A 27,501-nucleotide genomic window follows, 5' to 3' on the forward strand; every position below is an offset into this window, starting at 1 on the left:
ACCAAGATGTCGTCCAGGTACACCACTACGCAGGAGTAGAGAAGGTCCCGGAAGATGTCATTGACCAACTCTTGAAAGACGGCAGGAGCATTACAGAGACCAAAGGGCATTACCAGATATTCATAGTGGCCGTCCCGGGTGTTGAATGCAGTCTTCCATTCATCCCCCTGACGGATACGGACCAGGTTGTACGCCCCACGGAGGTCCAGTTTGGTGAAGATTCTAGCCCCCCTCAGATGATCAAATAACTCCGGAATGAGCGGAAGGGGGTACTTATTCTTCACCGTGATCTGGTTAAGGCCTCTATAGTCTATACAGGGACGGAGAGAGCCGTCCTTCTTTTTAACGAAAAAGAAGCCTGCTCCCGCCGGGGAGGTAGATTTCCGGATGAATCCCCGGGCCAGATTCTCCTCAATATATTCGGACATCGACCGGGTCTCAGCAGCGGACAATGGGTAAATACGCCCATGGGGAGGCATAGTACCGGGTAACAGGTCGATAGGACAGTCGTATGGTCTATGAGGGGGTAATGTCTCTGCCTCCTTTTTATTAAAGACATCAGCAAATGACCAATAAGGAATCGGAAGTCCAGGTAGATTAGTTGGGGTAGGAGAAGGACGGACGGGATGAACGGGAACCAAACAAGTCTTATGGCAGTCCTGTCCCCAACGAAGGACTTCTCCGGTCTTCCAGTCAAGCACGGGTGCATGTCTCTGGAGCCAAGGTAGGCCTAGTAAGAGGGCGTGAGAGAGTCCAGGCAGAACATGAAAAGAGATGCTCTCAGAATGCAGCATTCCCACCTGCAGAGTAATGGATTCGGTGATGAGTTGGATGGGACGTGGTAAGAGGCCCCCATCCACGGCAGCGACAGATAAGGGTACAGCCAGAGGTTTGGTGGGAATGCGGTGTTTTTCTACCAGGGACTGTGAAATAAGATTCCCGGCTGCTCCAGTGTCAAGTTGGGCTATTTCGAAAAAACGGTTCTCCCCGCAGATAATTGAGACAGCAGCAGAGATGGAGAGGATTTATTCTTGTCTAGGTCGACCTCTCTGAGCGAACCTAGACACAGGCGTTTCCCGACCTCTCCGGGCAGGTACGGATCCGGTGCTCCTTGCTGCCACAGTAGAAGCAGCTCCCCTCGGCACGGCGTAAGTCCTGACGGGTTTTGACCATCTTGGTCTGGTCGACCTACATAGGCTCAGGAGAGTGTACCTGGGGAGAAACAGAGGGAGTGACGGGTTTCTGGAAGGTAGGAGCTAGACGTGGAAACCTCCTCTCACGGGTGACCTCTTTGGCACGCTCCTGGAACCGTAGGTCAATCCGGGTGGCAAGAGTTATTAAGTCATCGAGAGTGGTAGGAATGTCCCGACCGGCGAGTTCATCTTTAATACGGCCGGACAGACCCTCCCAGAAGACAGACACCAGAGCGTCGTTATCCCAGGCCAGCTCCGAGGCAAGGGTACGGAACCGTATGGCATATTGGCCCACGGTGAGACTTCCCTGACGGAGGCGTAGCAGAGACGATGCGGATGAGGTCTTCCGTCCGGGTTCGTCGAAGACTTTCCGGAAAGCCGTGAGAAAGGCAGGCAAGTCGGACACCAGGGGGTCTCCTCTCTCCCATAGAGGATTTAGCCAAGCCAGTGCCTCCCCCGTGAGATGGGACATGATGAAGGCTACTTTGGCCCGGTCGGAGTTAAACTGGTGGGACAGGAGTTCAAAGTGCAGGGTGCACTGGTTTATGAAGCCCCGAGCCAGAGCGGAGTCGCCTCCGAAGCGAGGAGGTGCAGAAAGCCGGGGTCCGGAGCAGGATACCATGGTATTGGTGGGCAGCGGAGCTGCCGGGTTGCGAGTCAAGACACTAGCGGTGGTTGCTGGTGGAGCAGTCAGAGTGTCCAGACGAGAATTGACATTCCGCAGGTGACTCAGGATGGACTCCTGTTGGGACCTCTGACGGGACAGTTCATGACAAAGGTCCGAGAGCGAGGGAGCTTGGGTGCCACTGGGTTCCATGGCCCGAGCAAACTGTAACGGGTCTGGGAGGCGGAACCTCTGAGCAACTTATACAAGGGGGCGGTCCTTGTAAGGAAGCGGGTGGTGACCAGGGAAGACAGGCAGGTAGTCACAGCAGGTGACCGGGACAGTCTCTGGGTAAACGGGCAGGAGGTCACAGCAAGTGACCGGGGCAGTCTCTGGGTGAACGTGCAGGAGGTCACGGCAAGTGACCGGGACAGTCTCTGGGTGAACGGGCTGGAGGTCACGGCAAGTGACCGGGGCAGTCTCTGGGTGAACGGGCAGAAGGTCACGGCAAGTGACCGGGACAGTCTCTGGGTAAAGGGTAGGTACGACCTGTGACGGCTGAGCCTCCAGGTAGGCTAGCAGGCAGATGGCAGATGTGTGCTCCCAGGTGAGCAGGCGAGAGTCTCTGGACTGGCAGGTGGTCACAGCACGTGACGGCGGAGCCTCCAGGTAGGCTAGCAGACAGGTAGCAGATGAGCGCTCCCAGGTGAGCGGGCAAGAGTCTCTGGACTGGCAGGTGGTCACAGCACGTGACGGCGGAGCCTCCAGGTAGGCTAGCAGACAGGTAGCAGATGAGTGCTCCCAGGTGAGCGGGCAAGAGTCTCTGGACTGGCAGGTGGTCACAGCACGTGACGGCGGAACCTCCAGGTAGGCGGGTAGCAGGTGGGCGCTCCCAGGTGAGCGGGCAAGCTGGTCCATAGACAGACTGACAGGTGTCGGAAGGCAGACCGTCGGACCTCAGGCTAGCAAGCAGGTAAGCGGATAACAGGCAGGAATCAGACAGCAATCTGGCAGGAAACTGGCAGGAAACTGGCAGGTAACTGGCAGGTAACTGGCAGGTAACTGGAAATGGGACCTGAGGGCTGAAGCAGAGTAGTGAACAGTGCAACAACATTGCTCGGGCACCTCCATTTTGGAGGTGGTGCCTTATATATGGTGAAGTCCTCCGGCCATTGGCCGGGGACTCCTTAGGACGGCACGCGCGGCCCCTTTAAGAGGGGGGGAGCGCGCGCGCCCTAAGCACCGTGGCCGGGAAGGAGCGCGCGCTGCCAGCAGAGCGGGAGGAGGATGCCGGGCTCGGAGCGGAGAGGTGAGGGGAACAGCGTCCCTGCCTAGCGGAGGGCAGGGATGCCGACGCTACACCTTGGAAGTTCACCCCTATGGCCTCCGGACTGTTCATTACGCGCCATACCATGCGACGCGGCGCCCGTACTCCCCGCACTGCTACCCCATTTCTTTCCTGTTTGCCTGCCCTGAGGCCTTGCTCCGCCTGTGGGGAGCAGTGAGAACTTTAGCCGCCATGACACCGGGCCTCAGCGGACTGTAGCGGCGCTGGTGACCCTTCACCAGGCACCACAGGTGGCGTAGTCTTTAAAATAAGCCACTCAACCCGGACAAGCCCACACCATCTCTTTCTAATGTGACGGCCCTGAGCACGGGTCGGGCCCGGGCCACAGCTGCATCCCATCTCTCCATCACAGGGCCTGACACCGAGTCCCCCAACACCCAGGGTAAAACACGGGCTTCTCTGAGTAGAGGCGTCACACTTCCCACTCTCAATCCTGCTCGGGTGCTCTGAAGTCCCTCCTGTCTCACTGGAGTTCCCCGACCTGCTTGACCCTCACGGGGATTAGAATGAGGCTTCGGTAACTGACTATATAAGCCAGAAGCCTCCGGTCTTCCCAGCCGAGACTTAGAGTTACACGACTGGTCCAGGGGCCAGTCCCCTTCATGCGGCCTACGATCCCTCAGTCCTCTGACCGATTTGGGGCGTACGGGTGCCGTCCTGCACTCGCCGTACCCCCTAGGATCCCTTCTTTAGATCGGAGCTTACTCCTCTGCTCCCCTCCTGGGCCTCTAGGACTGGGCCCTACTTGTGGAGCAGAGCTCCTAAAGAGACTCTGCTCCCTGACTGACTTCTCCCTCTTACTAATCTCTCTGTTCTGCCACCCTAAGATGGCCTCTCTTTTTATATCTACTGTCAAAGTGCTCCCTTAAACTGCTTCCTCCACCCACACCCACTGCTGGTTCCCTCTACCTCTGGGTTCCCCCCACTCCAGCCAGGGACAGGGCTCAGCAGGAAAACACATTGCATGTTGCCCTTCCAGCCGGCCTGGAGTAGTGTAGTGTTGGATGCGGGTGTTGGGGTTCCAGGCAGCACTCCCTCCTTACCTGAGAGAAGGAGATACCACACCTCTGGGTGAGGTGCAGTACCTCTGTGGCGACTGAACCCTCAGGGGCGCCACATCTGACCCTGCGCAGTACCAGCATCAGGAAGTTTTTCTGTGGACGGAGATCGCTTTCTTCTCTGTCCCCGGCGTCCACATGGAATCTGCTTCGCGCTGCCGCCTTTTATCTTCCCCTCATCAAGATCTGGGTAAGTCCCGAGATGGAGCCTTCATTAGTATATGCAGCAGCCCCCTATGCTTTTATATACCGCACTCGGCCTCCTATAATGTATATACCACCCTCAGCCTCCTATGATGTTTATACGGCACTAAGTCTCCTATGCTGCATATACAGCACTCAGACTTCTATGCTATATATACCACACTTGGTCTCCTATGATGTATATGAGGCACTTGGTCTCCTTTGATGTATATACTGCACTCAGCCTCCTGTGCTGTACATACCACACTCTGCCTCCTATGATGTATATGGAGCAGTTGGTTTCCAATGATGTATATACCGCACTCAGCCTCCTATGATGTATATACTGCACTCAGCCTCCTATAATGTATATACCACACTCAGCCTCTTATAATGTTTATACCGCACTCAGCCTCCTATAATGTATATGAGGCAGTCAGCCTCCTATGATGTATATACCGCACTCAGCCTCCTATGATGTATGTTCCACACTCAGCCTCCTATGATGTATACAGGGCTGCCACTAGGAATTGTGGGGCCCCATACTGGCAAAATTTTTTGGCCCCTTTGAGACTCCCCCAGGCTCCACCCCAGCTCCGCCTCCACCACAGTTCTGCCTCCACCCCTTGAACCTTCCACATTCCACCGCCCACTCTTGGAAAAACTCCACTTCTGCACCATGTCCTCACACATTAACAGTTCCCATTGAACCATATCAAATACATAGCCAGAAGCTTTCGTTTTGGCAAAAAGATTTTTTAAGCTGCCACAATGAGAAGGTAGACTCTTTTGGCCGGGCCCTACTCTACTCTAACCTATTAAACATTTCTTAAAATATTCAATACTCTTTTTAGGTATATTTTTGTTTATTTTTCTTTAAGGGAATGTGTCACATACATTTTTTAAAATGACCAATAATATCACATACAAGGACAAATACCGTCAAACCGTGACCAGACCACAAATTACCACCACATAGTGACTGAATAATACCACATACAAGGAACACATACCGCCACATCATGACCAGACCACATATTACCACCACATAGTGACCGAATAATACCGCATACAAGGAACAAATACCGCCACACCATGACTAGACCACATATCATCACCACGTAGTGACCGAATAATACCACATACAAGTAACAATATATATCAAAAGGGGTCAATAGTTTACAACTTCCAATTCATATAATGTCAACAAACAAACTCAAGCTACATGAGCCCGGTTTTAATAAAGATATGAATACAATTATTTGTTAAAATGAATCATTTTTATTTCAATTATTAAAAACAATTTTTATTAAAAATTTTTTTTAATAAAAATCAGGTACCTTCAGAAATTTACAAAATCAAATCTCCATTAGTGGCTTATATCATTGCAGTAAGTTATCTCCTCTGATGTATCCAGAAACTCTATTACATTTCTATTGCACCCTTTCCCTAATTATGAGGTGCTGAAGACGTTTAACCCATTTAATCAAAAAAACTCCAGAGAAATAATGTGCAAGTGCAAAAAAAGATATTTTCCCCTCAGTATTAAGGAATATATATGAGTAAATATACTTGTAAGTATATAAATAAGTGAGTTTTGTTAAATTTTACATTTTATCTTTCAGATAGAGTAGTAGCTGAAAGGTGAGGGAATAGAGACAGCAATACTTAGTTAATACCCTTAATAGGGAACTGTGCAAAAAGAGACAAATTCATTCAGGATTCCCAGTCCATAGACATAAGGTCCTAAGGAGAGTACTTACATATTCCAATATCAGTATCAGTATACAGCCTGTGGAGATGAGATTGTGGTTTACCCCGACGCCGCCGTTTCGCCTTGGGCTTCTTCAATGGGGGGCGTTGATTCGTGTGCACAGTGTCCTGTTTTTATATTCCTCCCACCAGCTGTGTATAGTTGATTCGATGGATCAGAGTGGTTATGGCGCATGCGTTGGTTACGTAGGTGCCCCGTAAACAGAAGGGGACTTCCGGAATCACTGCGTCTGACACGCATGCGGTGGAACGCATAAAGTGTCTCTTGCGCAGGACCGGAAGTCCGACGGGCCCGTTCACGCGCGCATGCGCACTCTCTGTTGGGAATCCCCATATAGTGATAGCGGAGTTTAGAAGGGGCGTATCACAATAACGGAGATAGTGAGTACATTTAGGCATATGGATATTCATCTTATTTCATTCTTTTGCATTTTCCATATAAACAGTTAAGCCCTAATCGTCCATTGAGGAATGCTACTGATATTTAATACATATAGTCTTATTAATTAAAAAAATATCTAAATGGTATATATTTTTTTTATATAATAGAATTGATGTATAAAAAGGTGTGTTTTAAATGTATAAATATTTAAAGTGAGAGAATAAATAAATAAGAAAAATATAAAAGTAAAAATTCATAATTAATGAATTCATAAAATATCATAGTGAACATCTATGATGTTAAAATGTGCATGAAGAGACACAAACTAATTTTAGCATATACTAGGTATCTCATATTTTACAGGGGTGAATAATTATGTATAGTGGGACACAACCTGATTTTAGTGTATATTGTGTATTCTCATATTTTAAAAGGGTGAGTAAATGACTGAAGAAAATAGCTGTGCATCAATTTAAAAATAGAATACTCCACAATTGTGTACAGTAAGCTACATCTACCAATTTCCAAAATGTACAATGTATGATCAATACAAAAACTATTAGGGCTCAGCAGGAAAACACATTGCATGTTGCCCTTCCAGCCGGCCTGGAGTAGTGTAGTGTTGGATGCGGGTGTTGGGGTTCCAGGCAGCACTCCCTCCTTACCTGAGAGAAGGAGATACCACACCTCTGGGTGAGGTGCAGTACCTCTGTGGCGACTGAACCCTCAGGGGCGCCACATCTGACCCTGCGCACTACCAGCATCAGGAAGTTTTTCTGTGGACGGAGATCGCTCTCTTCTCTGTCCCCGGCGTCCACATGGAATCTGCTCTGCGCTGCCGCCTTTTATCTTCCCCTCATCAAGATCTGGGTGAGTCCCGAGATGGAGCCTTCATTAGTATATGCAGCAGTCACAGCCCCCTATGCTTTTATATACCGCACTCGGCCTCCTATAATGTATATACCACACTCAGCCTCCTATGATGTTTATACGGCACTAAGTCTCCTATGCTGCATATACAGCACTCAGACTCCTATGCTATATATACCGCACTTGGTCTCCTATGATGTATATGAGGCACTCGGTCTCCTATGATGTATACACTGCACTCAGCCTCCTGTGCTGTACATACCACACTCTGCCTCCTATGATGTATATGGAGCAGTTTGTTTCCAATGATGTATATACCGCATTCAGCCTCCTATGATGTACATACTGCACTCAGCCTCCTATAATGTATATACCACACTCAGCCTCTTATAATGTATATACCGCACTCAGCCTCCTATGATGTATATGAGGCAGTCAGCCTCCTATGATGTATATACCGCACTCAGCCTCCTATGATGTATGTTCCACACTCAGCCTCCTATGATGTATACAGGGCTGCCACTAGGAATTTTGGGGCCCCATACTGGCAAAAATTTTTGGCCCCTTTGAGACTCCCCCCAGGCTCCACCCCAGCTCCGCCTCCACCACAGTTCTGCCTCCACCCCTTGAACCTTCCACAGTCCCACCGCCCACTCTTGGAAAAACTCCACTTCTGCACCATGTCCTCACACATTAACAGTTCCCATTGAACCATATCAAATACATAGCCAGAAGCTTTAGTTTTGCCCAAAAGATTTTTTAAGCTGCCACCATGAGAAGGTAGACTCTTTTGGACGGGCCCTACTCTACTCTAACCTATTAAACATTTCTTAAAATATCCAATACTTTTTTTAGGTATATTTTTGTTTATTTTTCTTTAAGGAAATGTGTCACATACATTTTTTAAAATGACCAATAATATCACATACAAGGACAAATACCGTCAAACCAAGACCAGACCACAAATTACCACCACGTAGTGACTGAATAATACCACATACAAGGAACACATACCACCACATCATGACCAGACCACATATTACCACCACATAGTGACTGAATAATACCACATACAATGAACAAATACCGCCACACCACGACTAGACCACATATTATCACCACGTAGTGACCGAATAATACCACATACAAGGAACAATGACTAGACCACATATTACCACCACAGTGACTGAACAATACTACATACAAGGAACAAATACCTCCACACCGTGACCAGTCCACATATTACCACCACATAATGACCAAATACTACAATACTGATCATTAATAAAAATTTTTTTACTAATATTACCATGAATGCTATTATACACCAGAGCTCTGTATATAGTGTTAGTGTACAGGTAATAGAATGATCATCAGTGACATTATACACAGTAGCTCTGTATATAGTGTCAGTGTACAGGTAATACAGGGATCATCAATGATAATATACACAGGAGCTTTGTATATAGTGTATAGCTTACAGGTAATACAGGGATCACTGGTGACATTATACACAGAAGCTCTGCATATAGTGTCAGTGTACAGGTAATATAGGGATCACGGTGACATTAAACACAGGAGCTATGTATTTAGTGTCAGTGTACAGGTAATAAAGTGATCACCAGTGACATTATACACCGGAGCTTTGTATATAGTGTCAGTGTAGAGGTTATTCAGGTATCACCAGTGACATTAAACACAGGAACTCTGTATATAGTGTCTTTGAACAGCTAATACAGTGATCACCAGTAACATTATACACAGGAGCTCTGTATATAGTGTACAGGTAATACAGTGATCACCAGTGACATTATACACAGAAACTCTGTATATAGTGTATAGTGTCAGTGTACAGATAACACACTGACTCACCAGTGATGTTCTAGTTGAAGTCGTTCATCTTCGCTTTACTGCTTCATCAAGCGCAGACCACCATCACTTTTTGCAGCCCGAATTCGTCTCTGCATAAAATAACACGCAGTTATGTAGAGCACATTCCCCAACTTCTACATTATGCAGCTGAACACAGACATGCACCCACCATTATTATATAATTAGTTATTATGCAACCCACCATTCCAAATATAAATTGTAATCTACCACTGTGCCCCCAATAACAGTAAATAGCCACTTTCCCAACCTAAAAAATATATAAATGAATTAGAACCTGTACTCTTTCCCCAATTCATTACCAGTCACACTCCGTCATCCTCAACGCCCCCCACTCTCCCGATTCATTATATTTACATGACCCCATCTACCCCAATTAATTTTGTCATGTCCTATCTCTCTCCCACCCCCACTTCATCATCATTTACTCTCCCTCACCCCCCAATGCATCATCATTTGTTGTCCTCCACCCCCAATTCATTATCATTTGTTGTCCCCCACCCTCAATTCATTATCATTTGCTCTCCTCCTCCACCCTCCAGTCATCATTTGCTCTCCCCACCCCCACCTTCAATTCATCATTTGCTGTCCCCCATCCCCCACCCTCAATTCATCATTATTTGCGCTCCCCCCTCAATTCATTATTTTCTCTCTCCACCCTCCACTCCCAAATCATTTGATCTACCCATCCCTCACTCCCTATTCATCATAACTCTCCCCACCCCCACTCCCAATTCATCATTAGCTCTCCCCACCCCCATTCATCATTTGCTCTCCCTACCCCCACTCCCAGTTCATCATTTACTCTCCCCACCCCCACTTCATCATTAGCTCTCCCCATCCCCCACTCCCAATTCATCTTGTGCACTCCCCAGCCCCTACTCATCATTTGCTCTCCCCACCCCCCACTCCCAATTCTTCATTTGCTCTCCCCCCACTCCCAATTCATCATTTGCTTTCCCCCCACTCCCAGTTTGTCATTTGCTCTCCCCACCCCCATTCCCAGTTCATTATGAGCTCTCCCCAGCCCACCATTCCCATTTCATCATGTGCTCTCCCCACCCCCCACTCCCAGTTCATCATGTGCTCTCCTTACCCCCCACTCCCAATTCATCATGTGCTCTCCCCCCACAGTCCCAATTCATCATGTGCTATCCCCCCACACTCCCAGTTCATCATGTGTTGTCCCCAAAGACCATTTAATTCTATTAAAAAAAAATAAAGTTTTCATACTTACCTCTTATACGATCCCTGCAGCTCCACTTCTGGACTGGCAGCATACTTGTGCTCGATGCTGGCGAGTACGCGATGACATCATTGCATGTTCACTGTTTCCAGAGCATTACTGAAGGGGAGGAAGAACTCCCTTGCAGCTGCTCGGCCATTCAGTTTTGACAGCTATGCAGCTCCAAGGTATAGTATATAGTATGGTGCTGTGTTTATATAGTATATAATGTAGTGTTGTGCATATATAGTATATAGTGTAGAGATTATATATATATATATATATATATATATATATATATAGTATGGTGCTGTGAATATAGTGTGAAATCTAACCTATATTAACATCTCTACACTATATACACTTGAAAACAGAAGTTTACATACACTATATAAAAAGACACATCTGCATGTTTTTCTCAATATCTGACATGAAATCAGAATAAACCTTTCCTGTTTTAGGTCAATTAGGATTACCATAATGTTTAATATGTGCCAAATGCCAGAATAATGAGAGAGAGAATGTTTAAGGCATTGTTATTACTTACTGCAAAGTCAAAAGTTTACATACAGTACATTTCATTAGTATTCGGTACCATTGCCCTTAAACTGAATGACTTGGGTCAAATGTTTGGGATATCCTTCCACAAGCTTCTCACAATAGTTGGTTGAGAAAAACATGCATATGTGTCTTTTTATATAGTGTATGTAAACTTCTGGTTTCAACTGTATTATATGCACAGCTCCACACTATATTCTTTAGCACAGTAAATAGAGTGGAACTGTGTATATAATTGATTGTAGCATATATTGTGGAGCTGCATATGCTGCATAAACTTCTCCAGTCCTGTATACATAGTGTAAGGCTGGAGTCAGATGCGCGTATAGCATCCGATGCGATATGCTAATGACATTCACAAGCTTGTGCCGAGTGTCATGCTACTATGCTTGTATTCTTTCACATCAGAGAATCGCAGCACAGGTGCGGAGGAGACGGAGAAAGTAATTTCTCCATCTCCTCTATTGTCTGTCTCGGCGTATATCGTACTGCACTGGGATGACATCCGAGTGCAGTTCGATGCTTCACACACACCCATAGATTTGTATGGGTGTGTGTGAGCAGAGTCTCACTGCCAATTGCAGATGTGAGCTGCCCCACAGAATAAAACTAATCCGAGTGCTATGCAATGTTTTATCGCATAGCAGTCGGCCGTGTTATACGCTCGTGTGACCCTGGCCTAATTCTCAGTATCTGCTCTTATGTATGTGTGCATATAAATATATGTATATTTTGTACAGAACCACTTCTGTCCTGTATACGAAAATTATGCGAAACAAAATAGGATTCTTGCAGGCGCTTCCATTTTAGAATGAATCTCCAAGATGAGTTGCAGTAGTCCAACAGGATGTCTTCATTAATGATGATGATTATTATACTTTCTGCTTTTATAAAAAGCATACATTTATTAAAATAAAAAAATTAGAACATGTGAGTGTAGCCTTATTTTGTATATATACACTGCACAGTACCACTTCTCTTGTCCTGTTGTTGGAGAGGCGACATTGGATTTTGGGAGGGTCAGTATTGGTTTGTTGTTTTCTGTATTCCTATGGGGGAATAAAAATAAAATATATATTGGAAAACCTATTTAAATGGGCTATCCCGAGTAATCACCTCTTCTTTTGATAGTGGATAACTTTCGAATCATTGGGGATCCAACTGCTGGGACCCCCATGATCCCGAGAGCCAGAGCTCTGAAAAGCTCCATGTAAATGGAGATGTGGTTGATCATGTGCACTGCTATGCAATTCACAAGTGGCTCTTCCAGTAACTCCTTTAAGAGAGCTTTGAGGGCCATGACCAAGTAAAGCAAATTTCACTGATCAGGGGTGGGGAGTGTTATAGTATGTGGGTTGGTGGGGTTTGTGTGGCAGGGCAACTCTTTTGTCCCAGTTCGGTCCTGCCGTGCAGGAACATGGTCTGAACCTACCACCACTCCTGACCAAGGGAGTAAACAAAAGAGTATACAGACAGGAAAGTATGGGATTTTAGCTGATTCTTTCTGTGAGGTAAAACACTTCTCTGCTTGTTTTATCACATGAGTGATCAGTGTTTCTACCACGTCTCCAACACTCTAAGCTCATCATAAATCAAATTAGTCACATCAGACCTCAGCAGCAGCTGAAGTTCGTACCTCACCGGCTTGATTTATGATGTGCTCAGTGGACTGGAGACAGTCATGGGTGTGTCAGAGGTGACAGACAGTCGCCCTGCAGTAGGTTGCAGGAGATCTCTACGTTTGGCATTACAGACATCTTCTTAGAGGCTGGCTGTCTCTAGGACCCAGCGGCTACCTCCCTCTGGCTAATTAGCTTTCTGGCCTGGGTGTATAAATACCTGGTGTGTCTGAGAGGGAGGTGCCGGCGATATTCATTACTACTTGTGAGGCTTTAGCAAGAGAAGTACTTCGTCCTCTCTGGAGCTTGAGGCCGTGTGCACATTTGTTTGGATTCATCTAACGCTAAGCAATTCCCCCCTGTTTGTCTACCCTTGTTGTCTATAGAGTTTAGTGGAGATCGACTAGTGCTCATCTCCTTCCTTCCCTAGCCTTAGCCATAAGCCAGGGAAAGTCAGGGTGAGGCACGCGTACGGTGATTGGTGAAGAGCCAATATAGGGACGGTATTTGATACAGGGTGACACTAGACCAGACTAGGAGGTCTCCACTCTCCCCTTTCCCTAGTGTCTGGGCTCCCTTTCCCTCTTCCCTCTGTGTTGCACTAAGTCTTTCCCATACTTTGCGTGACAGAGACACAGCAGAAACACTCATCACTCATGTAATAAAACATGCAGTAAAATATTTTACTTCACAGAAAGCAGTAGCTGCAAGCCACTGCTATGTCTTCTGTATAATCAGTTATGTTTTCCCCCCTGGCCAGGATCTGTGGTATGTACTGACCATGAACTGGAGCAGCTCTGCATGGTTAGACACAGACATTAAACAGTACATAACAGGGGCACATTTATAAGGTTATCTCAGCACAGGAAAACATTTTTTCAACACATTTGAATTTTAATTGTGGAACATATTATTATCTCAAGATCTATTTATTAAAATGTATTTTATTTGTGGGACAACCCCTTTAAAGCAACCTGTTGTACACAAAACAGAGATTGGTGGAGCAAGGAGACGGTTTGAGCAAGGTTGCCAATCAACAAGAAATTCCATGACAGTCCTCAAATATTGGATAAACCAAGGAAATCAAGGAAATCAAGGTTTTTCTTACAAATAGAGAGGTGATGGTAGTCATTAGTGATGAGCGAATATGTTAGAGATCCGATCTCCAAACTTAAGTTTGACACGAATGTGGCACATTTGGATTTGTGATCGGAAAGGCGAGCAAACTTTGTTAAATTCAGTAAAATCGGTAACATTCTGCAAATTTCAATGGTTACGTGATTGCGGGCCAACTACAGCGTTTTTTACAGTTTTGCTAGCATAGTGCTTGTGTATGATGAGCGGGGACACGTGGCAGATGAGTGGGGGGGCTGGTGATAGCTCAGAAAAGGTCAGATCAGCGGCGCACTTTTTTTTTTCCTGTAGGCGGTAACTTTAAGTCAGGAAAGCACGGCTAGCCAATGTCACTGAAGGAGATAGACGCTGCTCAGTGTGCTCTGTCCTGTGCAATGATAGATATTAGCTAGATAGATGAGGGCTTCTGTGGAAGTCAGATAGTGTAGATAAGTTCTGTACCTGTTCAATCGACCTTGCAGCCCTTTTTTTTTGTTTTTGTGCAATTACTGAGATTCTGACAGAAAGAGCAGGGCCTATGGCATAGAACAGTGTTGTGCAACGGTTGTACTGTCTGTGCTCCATGCAGACCTTCAATCTATTTTTGCACTTGCTAATGTGATAAAGCAAGCAAGCAAGCCCTTGTAGGCCAATGTTTTGTTTTTGTGGGGTTGAAATTCAGCTGCAGAACTTGTCAGTGCAGAGCTTCTGAGTGCAGAGCACAGAAACCTTTTTTTTTCATTTGCTAATGTGATAGTGCAAGCTGTGTTAGCCAAGTTTGTCATTTTTTGGTGGGTGAACTATAGCTATTTTCAGAGTAAAAAAAAGTTTTTTTCTGTTGCTAGCCACAGTCCACCAAAGATTTTTTTGTGTTGCAGACGTGTTACACTCTGCTGTAAGCCACCTAGTGCTTTTAGTGGCAGTGAAATTCATTTGTTTTCAGAGTAAAAAAATAGATTTTTTCTGTTGCTTGCCAGTGCCACAGTCCACCAAAGATTTTTTTGTGTAGCAAACATCATACACTCTGCTATACCTCAGTTACTATGTTAGTGGCAATGAACTTCAGCTGTTTTCAGAGTTAAAAAAAAGTTTTTTTCTGTTGCTAGCCACAGTCCACCAAAGACTTTTTGTGTCACAGACGTGTTACACTCTGCTATAAGCCACCTAGTGATTTTAGTGGCAGTGAAATTGAGCTGTATACAGAGCTTGTGCAGAGTCAAAAAAAATCAATTTTTTGCTGTTGCTAACGTTATACAACAGGGACATCCCAGTTTGAAATAGTTTGGAGAATATCTCGTATGTTATACAGGCAGGCCTCATCCACAGTAAAAATATATACTTTGTTCGGTTCCTAACACTGTACAGCAGGAACATCTCAGTTTGAAATAGTTTTGAGAAAATCTTCTATTTTATATAGGCATCATCCAAAGTAAAAAAAATACTTTGTTCAGTTCCTAACACTATATATCAGGAACATCTCAGTTTGAAATAGTTTGGAGAATATCTCCTATGTTATACAGGCATCATCCACAGTAAAAAAATACTTTGTTTGGTTCCTAACGTTATACAGCAGGGATATCTCAGTTTGAAATAGTTTGGAGATTATCTCGTATGTTATATAGGCCTCACCCACAGTAAGAAAAATACTTTGGTTCCTAACATTATGCAGCAGGGACATCTCAGTTTGAAATAGTTTGAAGAATATCTCCTATGTTATACAGGCGTCATCCCCAATAAAAAAAATACTTTGCTCGGTTCCTAACACTCTACAACAGGAATATCTCAGTTTGAAATAGTTTGGAGAAAATCTCCTATGTTATATAGGCGTCATCCACAGTAAAAAAAATACTTTGTTCGGTTAGTAATGTTATACAGCAAGCCATATCTTACCTTGTCATTTAGTGCCACTGAAATTCAGGTGTGTGCAGAGCTGTTGCAGAGGAAAAAAATCTAATTTTGTTTTGCTAATAGCGTACTCCTACTACAGTATCTGAGCCACATGAGTGGGAAAAAGAGATGTCGTGGTGGAAGAGGGAATAGGCTTGGTGTTCAAGGTATACGTGGGGTAGGTGGTAATGTTAGTGAAAGCACTAATGAACCAACACCGTCATGTCCTATCAAAACACAACTGACAACTTCTGTTACTGGACGGGCTACTCGACTCCCTTTCTTTGGCAGCTGCGCAGTGATTCGCCTTGTTGAGGGCCAGAAAGAGCAGATGCTCCAGCGGATGGCAAGCGCTGCTTCAAGTGGCCTCTCCTCTTCTTCCTCCATCTCAACATCACACACAGTACAGTCCACAGATGTGGCACCCCAATTACCCTTGCTTCCCCCCGTGTCACAACTGTCCAAGTGCCCAACTGACTGTAGCGAACCACAGATGGGCGAGTTTGTAGAACTGTTCACCCATTCTATAGCATGGGCATTAGAAGTGTACTCCAAACATTCCCAGAGTCAAGAAGAGGAGGAAAGCATCTGCACCGATGCCCAAAATTTTTTACGTTGGATTCGCGGCAGGACGGAGTAGGATCCGAGCAGGTTCCTGACCCTCATCACCAGACGTTAACCACCAGGGAGGGAGGTGATCCTGATGAGACTCAGATACCTGAGGCTCATGCGGACTGTACTGTGCTGTCAGGGCAACAAGAGGAGAAGGGTCACTCTGAGCGCGAGGAATGTGATAACATATTGGATGATGACAAGGTTGAAGATCCTACTTGGTTGGAACCCAGAGTCACGCAGCCGAGTAGGTCATCTGAGGAGGTGGAGGAGGAGGTTACCTTCCGCCCTACGGCGCAGACACGGAGTGATGCAAGCATGAGGAGCACTGCATCCTTAGCCACAACTGTGGCTGTGGCCAGCAGTAGTCCTGGGTCTGAAGCTCGCAGGGTTGGCAAGGGTTGCCTAGCCTGGTCCTTTTTTGAGACCACAAAGGATGAGCCAACTCACGTTATCTGCACACTTGTTCAAGAAAAAACTCAGTAGAAGGAAAAAGTGCAATAATTTGACTACTACATGTATGAACCTTCACATGCGTACACAACATGTACGCATGTGAAGGTTGGGAATCTCATGCGCTAAAATGCAGACAAGTGGCCCTCAACAACCATCAGCTGCCCCATCAACCGCATCCGCTGCTTCTTCCTCCTCCTCTGTTACCGTGCCAAGTATTGGCACTCAGGTCTCCCACCGCAAAACTTCTGGTTCTCTACCTGCTCCAGTCAGGCTGAGTGAGAGCCCATCAGCTGTAACAGAAGCGGACATGCCTACTATGCTTGTTTCACGGAGCCCCTCACATGTTTCTCAATCCACCGTAACATCTGCGCCTACACCTTACTCACGGTCCAGCAGTTTGTCCGTTTCACCATACTCTGCCCGCTCTCAGCACCGCAGCCAGCTCTCAGTCCCGCAGTTGTGGTCACGTAAGAGATTGTTTCATCCTACACAATTCAAAGCTAAGAGATTAAACTCCACCATCTCAAATATGTTGGCCATGGAAATGCTGCCTTTCCGGCAGGTAGATACAGACGGTTTACGAAAGCTGATGGCCATCGCAGTCCCCCAGTACCAGTTGTCCAGTCGACATTACTTCTCTAAGAAAGCTGTGTCTGCGCTACACCAGCATGTCGCAGACAACATCACCCGTTCCTTGACTAAATCTATATCTGCCAGGGTGCATTTCACCACAGACACCAGGACAAGTAAGCATGGCCAAGGGCTTTACATCTCTCTGACTGGGCACTGGGTGATTCTGGTGGCTGTGGGGACAGGCAGGGAAGGGGCTGCTCCACAAATCTTGGAATCCCCAAGGCTTGCAGAAGAAACCTCTGTGTTTCACACTTCCTCCACTGCTTCTGCGTCCTCCACCTCTTCTAGGGCATCCACCTGCGCAATCAACCTCTGCCTTAACGAGACACTCGTTCCAACAGTGCAGAGCGAATCCACACCACCTCCGTACTGCACAGCCAGGAGGATTTTGACCCTGTTACATTTTGGTCTTCAAAAATAGATGAATGGCCTGAGCTCGCCTGTCACGCCTTGGAGGTTTTATCATGCCTGGCAGCCGGCGTTCTCTCAGAACGTGTGTTCACCGCACTAGGCTGTCCCATGAGAGTGTTGACTGCCTAACATTCATCAAGATGAACAAGTCATCGATCTCAAAAGACTTTTGCACCTCAATTGCAGACTGTACATAGTAGGCGATGTTGTAGTTTTTAGTGTGCTGCATTGATCTTGCGGAATTGCAGTCTGCGATATGGCTTGTGTGCCTGCTCTTGCTGTGGCTGCAGGTTTTAGGCCCTAATTTTTTGAAATGTGGAGAATACAGATTTGGTCTCTCAATCCATTGGGTTGGCTGTAGTGGAAGAAGTGTCGGTCCCCATTATACTACTTATACTCTAGTGAAATTGATGCCACTTTGTTGGTTTTAGGCCCAAATGTTTTCAAATGGGAACAGTCCTGATTGGGTCTCTATCTACTGGGTTGGCTGTAGTGGAAGAGGTGTTGGTCCCCATTATACTACTTATACTCTAGTGAAATTGATGCCTCTTTGGTGGTTTTAGGCCAAAATGTTTTTGGATGGAAAAAGTCCTGATTGGGTCTTCATCTACTGGGTTGGCTGTAGGGGAAGAGGTGTCGTTCCTAATTGTACAATTTCTACTGTACTGAAATTGATGCCACTTTGGTGGTGTCTGTCAGTAATTTTTGGAAATGTGGGGAATCCTGATTGGGTCTCCATCTACTGGGTTGGCTGTAGGGGAAGAGGTGTCGTTCCTAATTGTACAATTTCTACTGTACTGAATTTGATGCCACTTTGGTGCTGTTTTCCAGTCATTTTTGGAAATGTGGGGAATCCTGATTGGGTCTGCATCTACTGGGTTAGCTGTAGGGGAAGAGGTGTCGTTCCTAATTGTACAATTTCTACTGTACTGAAATTGATGCCACTTTGGTGGCGTCTGCCAGTAATTTTTGGAAATGTGGAGAATCCTGATTGGGTCTCCATTAGTCTTGAGCCACCCCCGTAGTGTTCGGGTTCGGTTCGTCGAACACCGCCATATTCGCCGAACGGTTCGTCGAACAGTTCGTCAAACGGTTCATCGAACACCGTTAAAACCAAGGGCAGGCAAACAAAAACACATAGAAACACATAGAAAACACCTTCAAAGGTGTCCAATAGCTGACAAACTGCTCAGAAGACACAACTAACACGTGGAAAAGTGACAAGTACATATAGTCATGCGAAAAGAAAAGAGGTGGAGGAGTAAAAGGAGGAGGAGACACAGATATAGGCATGTCATGCCCTTCTAAAAACAAGAAAGGCTGGAGTAAAAATCTAAAATCAGACTACCAACACCCAGACGTTGTGACAAGAAAATTAAAAAAAGAAATATCTTTAGGTAGAATGGCGCTTCCATTCAGAACACTTTCCTTACAAGATGTAGTGGTATCCCCATTGGGAGTCGTGCCAAAAATGGAACCCAATACATTCGGACTAATCCACCATTTGTCATATCCAAGGGGCAGGTCAGTAAACGACAACATCGACGCGGAAACAAGTACAGTAGTATATACTGTACCTCCTTTGACAAGGCAATCAGGAGGGTCAAGAAGTTGGAAAGGGGCACCCTAATGGCCAAAACAGACATTGAGGGGGCGTTCCGGTTACTTACTACCTGTGCCTCCGAATAGTGTCCACCTATTGGGCTGCTTCTGGGAAGGAGCATACTATATAGATCGCTGTTTGTCCATGGGGTGCTCCATATCCTGCTCACTATTTGAGGCGTTTAGTTGCTTCCTCGAATGGGTCGTCATGGACGTTTCTAAGGGGGCACATATTATCCATTACCTCGACCACTTCTTATGCCTAGGCCAAAAAGATTCGCCACAGTGTGAATACACGCGGTAGTCCACCTGTGAGAAGGAGAGAGCTGGAGAGAGAGCGGACACCACAGAGCCGAGGGGTTAGATGGAGAACGGAAGAAGGAAAGAGGGCGAGGGAGGTAAGGGAGTACGGTGGAAGGCCGATCTGAGCTCCCTCATGTTCCTGCTGGGCGGGGAACAGCCCTGGGAAGAAAAGCCGCTTGCGCATCCCTTTGAGGTTACGGGCACGAGCGGGCAGCGGGACTACGCTGGAGTGCGGAGCTGACACGGCCAGGCCGTTCCTGATCGTTCGACCTCCGTGTCGCCGGGTTTGTGCCAGAGCCACGGTGGACCCTGACGGCCAGCCCCCCTCTCCCAATACTGGTGCCTGTCCGCTGGTGGGTCGAGACCCCCCGTGGTGGAGGCAGGTCTAAGCTCTGTAATTTAAATTGGCTCTGTAATTTGAATGAGTACACTTTAAAGCCTTTTACAAGGATCTATTGGAGGGCAAGTCTGGTGCGAGCAGCCGCGGTAATTTCAGCTCCAGTAGCATCCACTAAAGCTGCTGCAGTTAAAATGCTTTTATAAGGATCGAGCTTGGCGGTCCGCCGCAAGGCGCGCTACCGCCAGTCCCAGCCCCATTGCCTTGGGGCGCCTCCCCGATGCTCTTGACTGAGTGTCCCAGGGGCCCGAAGCGTTTCCTTTGACACTGCTACTAGGCCCAAAGTATTGCCTGGGCTAGATGCAGTTAAAAATTTGTAATTAGATCTACAGGCGGTCTAGCTTGCTTAAGAGCTGGGCTGCTCCGCTGACTAGCAGACACTGCTACTAGGTCCAAAGTATTGCCTGGGCTAGATGCAGTTAAAAATTTGTAATTAGATCTACAGGCGGTGTAGCTTGCTTAACACCTGGGCTACTCCGCTGACTAGCAGACACTGCTACTAGGCTCAACGTATTGCCTGGGCTAGATACAGTTAAAAATTGTTATTAGATACAAAGGCGGTGTAGCTTGCTTCAGATGGGCTACTCCGCTGACTGCGAAACACTGCTACTAGCCCAAAATTATTGGCTGGGTTAGATGTAGTAAAAAATTGTTATTAGATACATAGGCGGTGTAGCTTGCTTCACAGCTGAGCTACTATGCTGACTAGCAGACACTGAAGCTTTGGAGCAGACCTCTGATTCCCAGGCTATAGTATGAGTAAACAGCTCTGCAGACTCAACCATCTGTGTTACCCCAAGCCATAGTGTATGTAGATTCTTACGGTTAAAAGTGGGGGGAGCGACCCGACCCACCTGGAATTGACAATGCCAACGTCATGTAAAACACAGCAATGGGACTCCAAAAAGAGTCTCATTTTTCCAAAAATTGTGGCACAGACACCACTTAAGTGGCATCAATTGCCCCAGAGTTGCTTAAAATGGTTGGTGAGGTGATTTTCCAATATCCTCAAGCTTTTAGTCTCCCCAGGATGAAACAGGGTTAGAAAAGTCCTTGCGGATCCATGATTTGTTCATCTTTATGAACGTGAGTCTGTCTACATTCTCAGTGGACAGCCGCGTGCGCTTATCTGTCAGCACACCACCAGCAGCGCTGAACACACGTTCAGAGAGAACGCTGGCTGCGGGGCACGACAAGATCTCCAAGGCGTGAGTGGCGAGCTCAGGCCATTTTTCCAGATTGGAAGCCCAAAATGAGCAAGGGTCCAGTGACACAGTCATGGCTTCGATGCTCACTTGGAGATACTCCTGTACCATCCTCTCTAGGCGTTGACAATGTGTCAGACTTCTTGTCTCCTGTGGCCTTGCAAAGGATGGTCTAAAAAATTGGTGAAACAATTCCACAAAATTGCTGTTACCAGCAGATACAGTGTTACTGTTACGGTTTGAGTGATGAAGACTCGACAGTCCCACGGTTGGCAAGTTATAACTGTGAGATTCACTACGTGCACCACTGGTGTTTTGTGGAAAAGCACATGGAAGATTCTGTATACAGCCTCTGCTGATACTCCTGCATGTGTGAATCCCTTTCTATGGAAGGAATTATTTCGGCAAATTTACTTTGTACCGGGGATCTAAGGGTGTGGCAACCCAGTAGTCGGGATTACTTCGAATTCTGACAATCCGAGGGTCATGTTGCAGGTAGTTCAGCAAGAAGGCACTCATGTGTCTTGCGCATCCAGGAGGACCAAGTCCTTGTTGTGTTGGTGGCGAGGTAAGAATCATGCTTCCTTCCTCTGCCCTCTCCCCCCAACCTCGCACAACAGAAATGTGATCAAGGTCTCCCTCATCTGGTGAGTCTTCCATGCCCATAGCCAGTTCGTTCTCCACTTCTTCCTCGGCTCCTGCACCTTCCTCAACAGTTTGGCTGCTACCATGCGCCCTCGTTAATCCCTCTCCCCCACCCTCCCATGCCTGCCGCCTTGGTGCTGCCGACCGTCTGGACCTTGGAGATGTTATCATTTCCACATACGACTCCTCCTGTACTCCCCCCCCCTCCTCTTGTCCCACCACCTGACTCCGAATACTGTTTAAAGTGTGCTCCAGCATGTAAATGACCGGAATAATCATGCTGATAATGGCATCGTCAGCACTAAACATCTTCGTCGCCATTTCAAAACTGTGCAGAAGGGTGCATAGGTCCCTGATCTGAGACCACTCCTGCAGCGTGATTTGCCCCACCTCTGGATCTCGTTGGCCCAGGCCATACGTCATAACGTATTGCACCAGGGCTCGTCGGTGCTGCCACAGTCGCTGCAACATGTGCAGAGTTGAATTTCATCGTGTCGGCACATCGCATTTCAGCCGGTGAATTGGCAGGCCCAACGACTTCTGTAGAGATGTAAGTTGTTGAGCTGTGGAATGCAAATGGCGGAAGTGAGCACACAGCGACCGTGCCCTCTGCAGAAGGCCATCTAGTCTGGGATAGTGGGCTAAAAATTGCTGGACAACCAGGTTCAACACGTGAGCCATACAAGGCACGTGTGTGACATTGCCCCGGCCAAGGGCCACACCCAGGTTTGCAGCATTGTCGCACACGGCCTTCCCAGGTTCAGTGGAGACAACCATTCATGAAACTCGGTCTCCAGAGCTGACCACAACTCCTCAGCTGTGTGACTCACATTTCCCAGACATTTCAAAGTAAACACCGCCTGATGCCATTGAGCCCTGCTGCCAGCATAGTAAAGAGGTGTGCAGGATTCCTTCTGCACAGTTAGAACGGGAGTGGCATTACCAGACAGGTTTTGGGTGCAGGTGGAGGACCGAGAGGAGGTTGAGGAGGCAGAAGCAGTGGAGGAACTTCTACATAAAGAGGATTGACGCACAACTTGTGGGGACGGCAAGACTTGGACAGCAGCCCCTTGTCCTGCTGTCACCATAGTTACCCAGTGCCCAGTCAGTTAACTGTAACGCCCCTGTCCATGCCTATTCGTCCAAGTGTCTGTGGTGAAATGATTTCTCAAGGAAGCGGTGATGTTGTGAGCGACATGCTGGTGTAGCGCAGGCACAGCTTTCTTTGAGAAGTAGTGGCGACTGTGCATCTGGTACTGGGGCACTGCAACGGACATAAGGTCTCGAAAATCCTCTGTGTCCACCAGGTGAAAAGTCAGCATTTCTGTAGCCAACAGCTTGCAGATGGTGAAATTCAACCTCTTAGCTTTGTCATGGCTAGGAGGAAATGGTCTTTTACTCGTCCACATCTGAGGGACCGAGGTTTGGCTGTTGTGCTTAGATGGGGTTGAGTAGGGTGTCCCCGGCAAACTGCCGGTCTGTGAGGAAGATGCAGGCGGCATGTTATGTTGCCTTGATTCAAAGGTGGTGCTCTCTATGTCGGAGAGTACTCAACACCAGCAGGTGTTTCCACTTCCAAATGAACTGACGACCTGTCAATCACACTGGCTGTTGCGGGTAAAGAGGTGGCAGGTCTCCGTCCAAAAACATGTGTGACTGATGTCCCCCCAGTCACAGAGGATGAAGAGGCCGCGGATGCACAAGATGGGGCAGACGGTGGTTGGCCCGGCCCGCTAGGCCGCATTGCAGCACAGTGAGCTTCCCATTGCAACTTATGCTTCATATCCATGTGACGGTTCATGCATGAAGTACTCAAACTATGGATTTTTTGGCCTCTACTTAGCTTTTGGTGACCAATATTACAGATAACATGAGTTGGGTCATCCTTTGCGATCTCAAAAAATGCCCAGGCTATGCAAGGCTTAGAGCCCATGCGACCAGAAGAGCCACCATGACTTGTGGTCAGAGGCAGAGTTGTGGTTGAGGATGCAGTTGTTGACGTGCTTCCAGTACTCCGTCTCTGTCCAGGAAGGCGCAACCTAACCTCGTCGTCACTTGCATCCTCCTCCACCTCCTCTGCTGACCTCATCGACTGGCTGACTGTGGGTTGACAGTAGGTGGGATCTCTAATCTCGTCATCATCACCCTGTGTGTTCTCACACCCGTCGTCCTCAGAGCCAACCTCTTCCTGCCCTGACCGAAAAGTCAAGTTGTCGCTCCAATTAGGTATCTGAGTCTCATCATCGTCTTCCTCATTGTCTCCACCAACAGAAGTTACAGTTTGGGAACGAGGGTCTACATTATGCTGAGAACCTTCTTCATCTGAACCTGGATCCGACTCATAAACATTCTGGGCATCAGTGCAGATCATTTCCTCGTCTGGATTCACAGAAGCTCTGGAGCAGACCTCTGATTCCCAGGCTATAGTATGAGTAAACAGCTCTGTAGACTCAGACTCAACCATCTGTGTTACCCCATACTCAGACGGGCAGCTGGAGACTTGGGAGCTGTGAGGAAGCAAGTGTGATTGGGGTGACACCTCTGAGGACTGGAGTATTTGTGATGTTGAAGTTGAGGTGGAGGAGAGCCCACTTGAAGGAGCACTTGATATCCGTTGAAGCACCTGCTGTTTTTGTGCCTCATCTGGAATTTGTAGCGATGGGCGTGTCCGTAAGAAAGGGATCATATCACATTGTCCACGAAAAGAAGTAGACATCTTAGTTTGGCTGGAAGATAGTCTTTCTTCTGCAGATGTTACTGTTGCTTTACCACCTACCTCACGAACACAACCTTTTTTTCCCTTTCCAACATGCCTATTCCCCTTTCCACCAGCAACAGGCCTTTTGCCACTCATTTTGGTGGTTAACTAATTGGCAACTCTGTAGTTGCTTGCACAAAAAACGATGGATGGAAACCGAGCAGAGCTGAGTGGCCAAACTGTGGTACTAGCCCAAAAGGATTGGCTGGGTTAGATGCAGTAAAACAATTTTATTAGATACACAGGCGGTGTAGCTTGCTTCACAGCTGGGCTACTCCAATGACTACAAGACACTGCTACTAGGCCCAAAAGGATTTCCTGGGTTAGATGCAGTAAAAAATTAGAATTAGATACACAGGCGGTGTAGCTTCCTTAACAGGTGGGCTACTCCGCTGACTACGAGACACTGCTACTATGCCCAAAAGGATTTACTGGGTTAGATGCAGTAAAAAATTGTTTTTAGATACACAGGTGGTGTAGCTTGCTTCAGATGGGCTACTCCACTGACTTCCAGACACTGCTACTAGGCCCAAAAGGATGTCCTGGGTTAGATGCAGTAAAAAATTGTTATTAGATACACACGTGGTGTAGCTTGCTTCAGATGGGCTACTCCACTGACTACCAGACACTGCTACTAGGCCCAAAAGGATTTTCTAGGTTAGATGCAGTAAAACATTTGAATTAGATACACAGACGGTGTAGCTTGCTTCACAGGTGGGCTACTCTGCTGACTATCAGTCACTGCTACTAGGCCCAAAAGGATTTCCTGGGTTAGATGCAGTAAAAAATTAGAATTCGATACACAGGCGGTGTAGCTTCCTTCACAGGTGGGCTACTCCGCTGACTACGAGACACTGCTACTATGCCCAAAAGGATTTACTGGGTTAGATGCAGTAAAAAATTGTTATTAGATACACAGGTGGTGTAGCTTGCTTCAGATGGGCTACTCCACTGACTACCAGACACTGCTACTAGGCCCAAAAGGATTTCCTGGGTTAGATGCAGTAAAAAATTAGAATTAGATACACAGGCGGTGTAGCTTACTTCACAGGTGGGCTACTCCGCTGACTACCAGACACTGCTACTAGGCCCAAAAAGATTTCCTGGGTTAGATGCAGTAAAAAATTAGAATTAGATGCACAGGTGGTGTAGCTTCCTTCACAGGTGGGCTACTCCGCTGACTACGAGACACTGCTACTAGGCCCAAAAAGATTTCCTGGGTTAGATGCAGTAAAAAATTAGAATTAGATACACAGGCGGTGTAGCTTCCTTCACATGTGGGCTACTCGGCTGACTACCAGACACTGCTACTAGGCTCAAAAAGATTTCCTGGGTTAGATGCAGTAAAAAATTAGAATTAGATACACAGGCGGTGTAGCTTCCTTCACAGGTGGGCTTCTCCGCTGACTACCAGACACTGCTACTAGGCCCAAAAAGATTTTCTGGGTTAGATGCTGTAAAAAAATAGAATTAGATACACAGGCGGGGTAGGTTCCTTCACAGGTGGGCTACTCCGCTGACTACCAGACACTGCTACTAGGCCCAAAAAGATTTCCTGGGTTAGATGCAGTAAAAAATTAGAATTAGATACACAGGCGGTGTAGCTTCCTTCACAGGTGGGCTACTCCGCTGACTACCAGACACTGCTACTAGGCCCAAAAAGATTTCCTGGGTTAGATGCAGTAAAAAATTAGAATTAGATACACAGGCGGTGTAGCTTCCTTCACAGGTGGGCTACTCCGCTGACTACGAGACTCTGCTACTATGCCCAAAAGGATTTAATGGGTTAGATGCAGTAAAAAATTGTTATTAGATACACAGGTGGTGTAGCTTGCTTCAGATGGGCTGCTACACTGACTACCAGACACTGCTACAGGCCCAAAAGGATTGGCTGGCTTAGATGCAGTAAAAAATTGGTATTAGATACACAGGTGGTGTAGCTTGCAACACAGATAGGCTACTCCAATGACTAACGACACTACTACAGGCCCAAAAGGATTGGCTGAGCTACATTTCACCAAATGCTGTGAAAAACACTTGCACAGCACTGGCACAGACCTGCCTGGCAAAAAGTGCTATGAACTGCTGTAACCTAGCCCTCAAAAGGGCTGCAATTAGAACTAGTCCCTACTCCCTAAACCTATCTCTCTATGTGTTAGAACCCTCCTGTTTGCTTTTTCCATCTTGTGTTTTGCAGTCACGTGACCATCTGCCTTTATATTCCAGCCCCGCCCTTGTGGCTGTGCTGGATTTCAGTGTTTGACTGTTTCTCTAGCCTGGTGCTTCGGTGCCTTTCTCTGTTAGTTCGCTTGGTCCTCTGGGACCTCTAGTATGTTTTGTCAGTTTGTCTTTTTGTGTTCTGCAACAACTTCTCTGTTTAGGAGGTGTCCCATTTTTTGTCCCAGTCCTTAGTTCTTTTAGGGACCCCTCCCTTAATTCTATAGGTCTTCGTTCAGACTAGCCGAGGACTAAGGCGGGTCTGTTCACTAGGAACAGGCAGCCTGCTACATCGTAGGGATTCAGCTTAGTCTTACTGTAGGGACAGCTTTCCCCTATCTTTCCTTAGTACATGTTGCAGTTCATAACAGTAAGTCCAGCCCAAAAAACTAAAAGGAAAGAAATTCAGGGATCAGTATGGTTTCCATCCAGGATTTGGCTCAACGTCTGCAGGGATTGTCTCTGGAGGTGGCCGAGCTTCAGCAACACGTGAGTAGCTGTTCTGGAGCACATTTTGTCGAACCCAAGGTAGGACTGCCTGATGTTTTTTATGGTAAAC

This window comes from Phyllobates terribilis, unplaced genomic scaffold, assembly GCF_046119375.1.
Source record: "Phyllobates terribilis strain yellow unplaced genomic scaffold, ASM4611937v1 Scaffold_4__5_contigs__length_816908805, whole genome shotgun sequence".
Taxonomy (NCBI): Eukaryota; Metazoa; Chordata; class Amphibia; order Anura; family Dendrobatidae; genus Phyllobates; species Phyllobates terribilis.